This window comes from Buteo buteo, chromosome 6 (genome assembly GCF_964188355.1).
Source record: "Buteo buteo chromosome 6, bButBut1.hap1.1, whole genome shotgun sequence".
Classification (NCBI taxonomy): Eukaryota; Metazoa; Chordata; class Aves; order Accipitriformes; family Accipitridae; genus Buteo; species Buteo buteo.
The window spans coordinates 18,967,414-18,975,991 of NC_134176.1; positions in this window are offsets into that span (position 1 = coordinate 18,967,414).

The window sequence follows — 8,578 nt, forward strand, 5'->3', positions numbered from 1 at the left end:
AGAGTGCTTAGAAAGGGAAAAATGAAGCTATTGGTGAGACTCATTGTACCAGGCTCTTATGGAATCAAATAGATTAATATAGTGGTTTAATGCTTTTGATTTATGGTATGAGATAGTTTATGGGAGAGCTAAATGGCCTCTGCTTTAAGAAAACATCATCAGGTAAAATGTAAGAGGGTCCCCCTCCTCTCCAACATCCCTCTCCAACATCAGGTGCTGGCTGCCTTTGGTTTCAGGATGGAGGTGGGCTACCACACTAGGAACAGTGGGCAGCTTCTTCATGTGCAAATCCCTGAAGTCTGCAAGTTAAAGATCACCTCACTTGCTTTTTCAGTAGTTGACATGCTCTGGAGGTGAGAGACACATTAATGGCAAGTAAAGCATAGTTTGTGTTTGGGAACATACTGCTAAGGAAGAACATGAGAGTTTGAGAAGGATATTCCATCTGGAGAAAGCACAACTCCCCAGTGGACTGCTGAGACACCTCTAGAGACTTGCATGGGAGGGGAGTTTTCTGCAAGAAGTAAGAGGGAAACTATGTTTGTGAAGGACCGAAGTGAGCTTTTTGTAGTGCTTCTAGTCTGATTGTTTTACCATTCGGCAGGGTATTTTGAAGGTTATGGGATGTGGAAGTCTGTGTTCCCTTGCTGCTTTAAATATCTCTGACCAAAATTACCCCATTCTTGTTAAACCCTTGGAAAATGCTTCTCTGCACCTATGCAAGAAGATTTTTTTTTCTAGTTACCTAAAACTTGGAATTTGCATGTGTGTGCACTGTGGACCCATAAAATACCTAATCCATGGATGTGTGTGTTTCAGAGGCACTGGTTACCTGGGAATATTCAGCTGCAGCATCTCAACCTTCTACAGAGATGGAAAACTCCCAATGAGTTTGAGAGTGCTCCTGTAGGACCCTTTTGGCTATTTGTGAGTGAAAGTAGAAGAAATGCTGAGAATCGGGGAAATGTCTATGAAAGGAAAATCTTGGGAACTTCTATTAGAACTGCAATCCTCTAAACAAGGATTGCTTGTTCATAGCAGTGCAAAAGCCTGCCAGAGTTCGAGGAGCATCTGGACCACACTCTTAGTCATATGGTTTAGTGTTAGGTAGTCCTGCAAGGAGCCGGGAGTTGGGCTTGATTATTCTTATGGTTCACTTCCAACCCAAGATATTCTATGATTCTGTGAAAAAGCAAATGGAGAAAGCAGGCAGGCACAAGCTGTGTGGGATAGACCCTGTATTGATTTAGTTGGGATTTAACTAAAATTAAGCTAAGGTTGGTAACCGTCAATTTCCTCAGTCTCTTGAGCTTGCTCACAGCTTTTTTAGTCCTTAAGTAAATGAAACAAAGGGGTAGAATGCTTTAAAGAGCTGTGTTAACAGCATTGTGTAAGCAGGACTGTACAGCTTGTGTACTCTATTTCCATTAGATGTCCCAGCTATCTGGTAAAGTTGTTCCTCCTGCATGTAGACTAGTTTTAGGTCAGTTAGGGCACAAAAGGTTTACATCAGCATCCGATGAGGGCACCAGTATGTACACTCCAGAATACAGCTTTGGTACCTTCCTTAACACAAGGATATCTCTGCTGTTGCTACTTTCTCTTATGTTTCCACATAGTAGTATCTTGCTCCTGTATAGCTGAGGCTTGAAGAAGGTGGGTAATGTATGTTTGATGGGGAACAATATATTGTTAATGTTTTAGTATGTCCCTAAACTCGCTTCTTCCAAGAACAACTACATGGTGTGTTAGCAGAAAACTCTTTGCATGAAATTTGCAAACAAAGGAGCCTTCTTGCTAGATTCTGTCCTACAGCTCAGAAAGTGCAACAAGCTACCACAGTCTGGCCAAGCCCACTTTATCTCCAGCAACTTTCCTTCCTTCATGACTTCTCTCCAGCACTAGAGACCTTTCTCTTCTTCAGGCCCGAGTGTTATCTTTAACTGTTTCCTACCCTGGAGTTCACTTTTTGTACCCTATTTACCTCCAGATCTAGTTCCAGTTTTCACTACTCTTTCCATGCCTGCTTCCATTGCTAAAGGTTTTAGTCATCTATCAGCCAGCTGTCACATTTTTGCCATTTTTTCTTGCTATTGTCATGTCTTTGTACCTCTCTACCATTGCCAGACTCTCTGTTAGGCAGTCACATTCTCAAGTCTTGAGGTCAGTTTGTAGTCCTGATCTCAGCATCTGTTCTCAGTGCTTTCTGATGCTCCTTAGCTCTTCATCCACTGTTGTCTCAAACATTCCCCACACTCCTTCGCCTCATCCTTGCTCATCCTGCTTGAACATTTTGCCCAAATACACCAGTGCCCTCAGTTCAAGGGGCCTTTCCTCCCTCACATCCCTCCATAGTGACAATAAGCATAGTGACATAGGCACTCTCACTGTGTCTCTTCCCTGTATCTGCCTTTAGCTCATTTGTATTGCTCCAGTTTGCTCCGTGTTTGTGACAAGTGATGGCCAAGCCTTGAAATACACCATGTGCTGCAAACCACTGCGGGTAGTTGTGGTGCAGAAGATGCATGTTTGCATGAAGTCTAGAGCCAGTCTTGTTTTAAAATTTCAAAATCTACTTATTGAGATGTCTTTCAAACATTTATTCATCACAGTAAATACAGAATTCTACTATCTGTAGCAGGATTTTAATGCAAGATCTCATAAGAGTTTCTACACTTGTTTGTTACATGTTTTAGGACCAGCAGATATCTTTGATGGTTAAAGATCTGTGAGGATTTGTTATCCCTTAAAAATACTAATAAGATGATAGATACGTTAAAGAAGGTCCGTATCACTTTTTGCATATTGAGGCAATAGTGTTTCTGTTTAGCCCTAAGTATTTTTAACAATACGAGTTTCCACATCATTTTCATTGTTTTAGAATTTCCTTCCTTGCTTATTTTGGCTTCTTTAATTGAAAAAAACTTGAGTTCCTGAAGACCAGACATACTACACACATGCAGCTCCCATGAATACAGATCCTTTTCCTTGTTTATTTAACCAGCCATATCAATGGTAGCAGAGTCCCATTTGGCAGATCCTGAATTCCCTTCAGTCTCCCACCCTGTCCTATACAAACATGTGCTTGTTTTCTTCTTATGTAATCAGGCAAACGAATAAAAACTGATACTAACAAGACTTTATTGGATCAAACTTCACCCATATAAAGTTTTGTAACTAAAATCAAAAGAAATGTTCCCTTCATGTGTTAAACTCTTAACAGGCTATATCTGTTTAACAGACAGTGTCTATTGGGAAAAGGAGAGTATACTTACAAGCAAATCTAAAACTGGAAGTGAGAAGAAAAGCAAAAAGTGAACTAACTCAGTCTATTGTTTTTAGCACGATGTCTTTGTAGCAAGGTTTTACGGGAAACTCCAGTATCTGGAGAACTATGTACATTTGTACTTTGACTGACTGTCTACTGCAGTTACTGAAGACCAGGGGCTTTTTTGCCCTTGAAGCATTGATTCAAGGACATTTAGGCCCTGTCTTCCCCACTGCATTGGGGCACTGGCGTATGGACCACCTTATGACCATGGTTCTTCTCAAACTAAAATTCCCAGATCCATGTTAATAGGGGGAAGAACAGCAGCCAGGAGTTCAAGTCCACATGGCTATCCATTTTGAAGAACTTCAGTTACCTGAGACCAACCTTCTTTTCCATATCTGAATGGAAGTTCACGCATGCATTCATAGTTGGTCCAGCTGGTTACTCCCAACACATCCACAATCATCCATGGGTCCTTCACACAACCAGCAGCTGCAAGGCCACACATCAAAGCCAGTGTCTCTTTAGTGGCATAATAGCTGGGGAAAGGATGAATTCAGTCTGTTGTTCTGCAGATAGCAAGAACAGAGATATTCTAGCCTGGACTCTGGAGTGGCTGTGATAACTACAAATGGTTTCACTGCCCCTGCCTGCTAGATTTTGATTTTTAGAATTTGAAAAATTTTTATTTGTTCTGATAGACTTTGCATCAAAATTCCTGCATTCTCAACTTTGTGTCTGTGTCTTTGTGTTGTTCAATACTGTAAATAGAAACTGGCAGAGCTCCTGGACGGCTGTGTAATACTCATATCTCCTCACTCTTCACAAGACTGAGGCCTTTCTCCCTTTATAGGCAAAGGGGAGAACCAGCTACCTGCAGCTGTACCACAGGGGCTCACTCTAGGACAAGCCAACTCACCCTCTACAGGTCCTTAATCCTCTGCAGACATCTGCTAATCCACATGTAGACACCATACAGTATTAGTAGGATTCCAAGTTCAGCCACACGAAGCCCATTTCTAGTGTGCAAAATGAAGTGTCTGTGTTGGATGTTTGCAGTCTAGGTGTGAAAGATGGCTAAATTACACTTTCAGTGTAAATGAAACATGTTCCCAGCCTCAGGAAGAAACTGGAGAGGTATATACTCTCTGGCAAAAAAACCCCTGTGGGGATGGCTTGCTGTCCACACCTACTTTACTGAGTCTCTGCTGTCCTTCCAGGTTCCTACCTCTGCTGAGGTGGGAAGAAGTCGGAAATTATGAGCACTTCTGAATTTACATTTTGAAGGAGCTTGGGAAACACCAGCATGGTGAGGACGGAGAGAGAATTTCCTGCTGGTTATGAGATGTGGACCTGTTCCTGTGACAAGCTAAGATGGTCTCAGACTTTGTCACCATGCTGAGCTTTAATTTGTGGCAGAAGATCCCCAGTTTTTCTGAATTCACAATCTTTTTTCCACCTACCAGAAAGTAGCTGCTGAAGGTGCCAATTGAGAGCCAGTTTGGTAACCTCTGAGTGAGGAGAGAGATTATACCTGCTGAAGGTACATGGTCTCACAAGGAATATCCCTGGAAAGGGATAAGGTAAGTTGAATTATGAAAGCATCAGTACCCCAAGCTAAATTACCTGGCCTCAGATTGCATTTCTAGCCCTGCAGAGCCTGGCTGATACCCGGCCAGAGTTGTGCTAGCCAATGTGAGGTAGAGCTGAGGCACTAACCCACCAAGTCAGCTGAAGGGCACTGCTCACTGGCAGTGGAGGCTGCAGAAGGAGTCCCCTGCATGTCCTGACTCTGTCTCTTCCTCTGTGGGGCATGATGGTGAATGGGATAAAAGTCTGGTCAACAGACATTACTAACAGAAATGAAAGTCTTTAAAATAGTTAAGGATTAGGTACATCTTCAGAGATTAACTGTTTGAAGGATGGAAGCTCCCAAATAGCCAGCATCACATGTGAGAGACCTCAGGAGGATAATCAAGGTGCTGCTTGTGGGTGACCCCAGCCACAGGCCTCACATATTGTCACGATATCGGCAGCACTTCTTCAAACCAGTGCTTTCCATCAGTGCCAGCTTTGTCAAAGCCCTGTCATGCTGCTGGCAGAGCACTGATGCACATGGTGCTCTGCTTAGTGAGCACTTTGGCTCTTCTTTCTTTTGTTTCTTTAGGATACGAGCTTGGTGCTTCTCTGTTGGCTTGGAAGACAGAGCTGAGCTCTAGGTCTTCTGCTGAGTCTGGAGGAATGGGAACCCTGCAGGCTCTGAAGGGAAGCTGGGAAATCCCATGAAGTCAGACACTGAGAGGGAAGAGAGCAGGCCTAACCTGACAACTGCCTGCACAGTGGCAAGGACAGAGACCTGAAGTTTCTTCTGGAGGTAGAAGGGTGGCCTGGGTGATTGAGCTTATTTGTGAGATGTGTGTTAGACAATGGCATTTTCCACTGGGAAGTCTTGAAGCCAAGCTCACCACTTGGGACATATTCTGGGCACAAATTCTAGGACATTGGTCCATGCATCTTCCCAAAGCACCTGGAGTGCAGATCTGAGGACTGCGCATGTGCCCTGCAGAGTGAAAACTGAGACCTGTGGAAAAGGTTAAAAATAACATATGATGCAGTACAGACTGGGACAAGAACAAAACCAGGAGAAAATAGGAGGAGAACAGATAGATAAAGCAAGATGCCTAGGCTGCAGTGAAATCTGCAGCAGTGTTCCCTCTTGCGCTGGCAGCTGAAACAAGTGATGCCTTGTGTTGCCTAGCCACCCCTCAGTGCAGTGCAAGAGCTGGACCTGCAAGGGCTCTAGAGATGGTACCAGGATGGAAGGAAGAGCAGTAGCAAGTCCTTGTTTCTCAGCTACACAAAATGGGAATGTGCATGTGGATTATCACTGCAAAAGAGAGATGTTATTTATTTTCCTCCTATCCTCGCAAAAATGGGTGCTCGAAAGGATTTAAATCAAACTTCATAGGAAAGTTGACCCTTATAGGCAAAGCACAGATCAGGTAATTGGAATTAAACAGACCCAACACTGCCAGAAAAGGCCTCCACTGGAATACGCTTAGAGAGGGATGCCAACTACTGGAAACGAGATTGTCATGAGTGAGCAGAGGTCTGGAAAATGTGGTCTGTGAAGAAGACTGAAAAAATGGGGTTGTTTAGTCTACAAAAGAAAAGTTTAAGAGGGACAGCATGATTAATCCTCAGAAATTTAAATTATTAACATTGAGAAAGGTAGCAATAGACTGTTTTTCATGTCCATTTACAGAAGGACAAGAAAAAAATAAATGAATTGGAAACATGGAAGATTAAGATTTTTATATTAGTGCACGATTTTAAGAACAAGCCTAGTCAGGGGATAGAGACGTTGCCAGATGAGAGGCAGAGTCTTCCTCAATGGCAATTTAAGAAGCTAAAACTCTGGAGGAGGTAGCCTAGCTTTCCTTATTGGGCCTTAGAATAAGGAGATGGTCTAGATGACCTCCTTCCTGCTATATTTCTGTGGCATCTGTGACATTTATAGTACGAGTTTAGCTCCATTCTTTTTGAAGCTTGCTGTTTCTGGTTCTGACACATGCAAGCCAGGGGCTATTTGATTCAGCAGAGTTACTTAATCATCACACACATTAAAATGGTTTGACCAAAGCAAGCAAAAAGCAAGAATTGCCACTTGCACCGAATGATAGCTATTTGTCAGCTTTAATAGCTGCTCTATAATTCATGGAGGTAAAAGGCTACAAAAACTGTCATTTCTTTTCATTTTCAGAGTTTTCAATACGGCCCAACATGCAGTTGCTGAGTGTGTGTTATGGAGGCTGGGTCTGCAACAGACCGTGTTGTGCCCCCTTGGAAGTGATGAAAGCAGGTGACCCAAGCCACCAAATCCCTTTATTTTAGTGATCTGCTTTACAGCATCTGCATGATGAGACAAGAAAAATAGAATGGCTGGATTAATGAAAAGCAAATCGGGATTTTTCTGGAGTTTATTTTGCTTTGTAATTTTTTGAAAAGGAGGTTTGTGAAAGTGACTGTTTCTGCTCCACCTGCAAGGCCTGATTTACCAGCTGCACTGGTCAAGTGCTGCCTTTTTAGCACACTCTGATAGACATATATTGTGTCTGATGACCAAGGCTCTGGCTCTGCTTTCTGGATATTCTGGCCATGCGTGTCTAACATCTAACACATCTTTGAGCATGTTTGCAGTTCAGCATGACAGAGAATTGCAGCCAAGGTGGCAACTAGGAAAGAGATACTGCCCACAATGTTTCTTCCACCAGTGTCTCTGCTTTTGCTGGCACCCAAAGGGGTAATCACTGTCTGTGGGTCTTTTCAGGACTTGTTCACCATCTGCAGCCTGGACCCTGAAGGAAGTGGAAATGCTTTCCCTGCAACCACCAGCAAGACCTGGATACCAAAGTGATCTCTGTCCCTGGCAGACTCTCAGGAAAGGCAAGTAGTCCAATATAATGCCCTGTTGTTTCTTATTGAAGAGTAGTGCACATATTGCCAAGGAAGTAACTGCACTTCATTTTCTTAATATAATCTTTTATAAATTCTTTAAATCTAGTAAAATAGCTGTGATATCCAAGGGTACATAATAGTGGATTAAAAGGCACTGGAACAAATGTTTTACTTTGCTTCCTGAAAAATCCTAGTCTGTGTGATTTTTCTTAATGTATGTATTCTTATATATGTATATAAAAATACATATAAATACTAAATAATAAATAAGTACTAAATAAAAACAACAAAACAGAGGAGTAGCCCTGATAAATTTGATACCAACCCTTCATATTCTTTAATATTGCACATGGTGTTCAGCCTCCAGCTGTGCTCCTGGGAGCCTGTGCCTTGCCTGTTCAGCCAGGTATGCTCTCTGCATGTTTGCCATCCACCGAGTAGCACAGCGAGCCTGCAAAGGACCATTCTGTGCTTTTTGTAGCCTTTTCTGGCCAAGGTTAAGAATTTTCTATTTTTTCTGCTGCATCCCTCCTCAGAAAATCAGAGAGGTCCCTTAACCCTGCAGATAATTTTAGATCTCTGATCTGCCAGAGGCCCTGGCAGAGGAAGGGCTCTGCCATCTGGTAGCCTGTCGTACCTGAACAGCCCTTTGCCTGTGTTTGGAATGAGGAGTTATTTTTTATGCCAGTTCTGACGTTAGCCATGGGTACTCCTGGAGTATTTCCAAGTTTTGTAAATGTCGTTGTGTCTTCTCCCTGGTTTTTTTTTCCTATTTTGTTTCTGTGCTTATGTCACTCCACTTTCCACCAGGTTGGAAATGGAGAACATGTCTCGGAGTACCCTGCACAA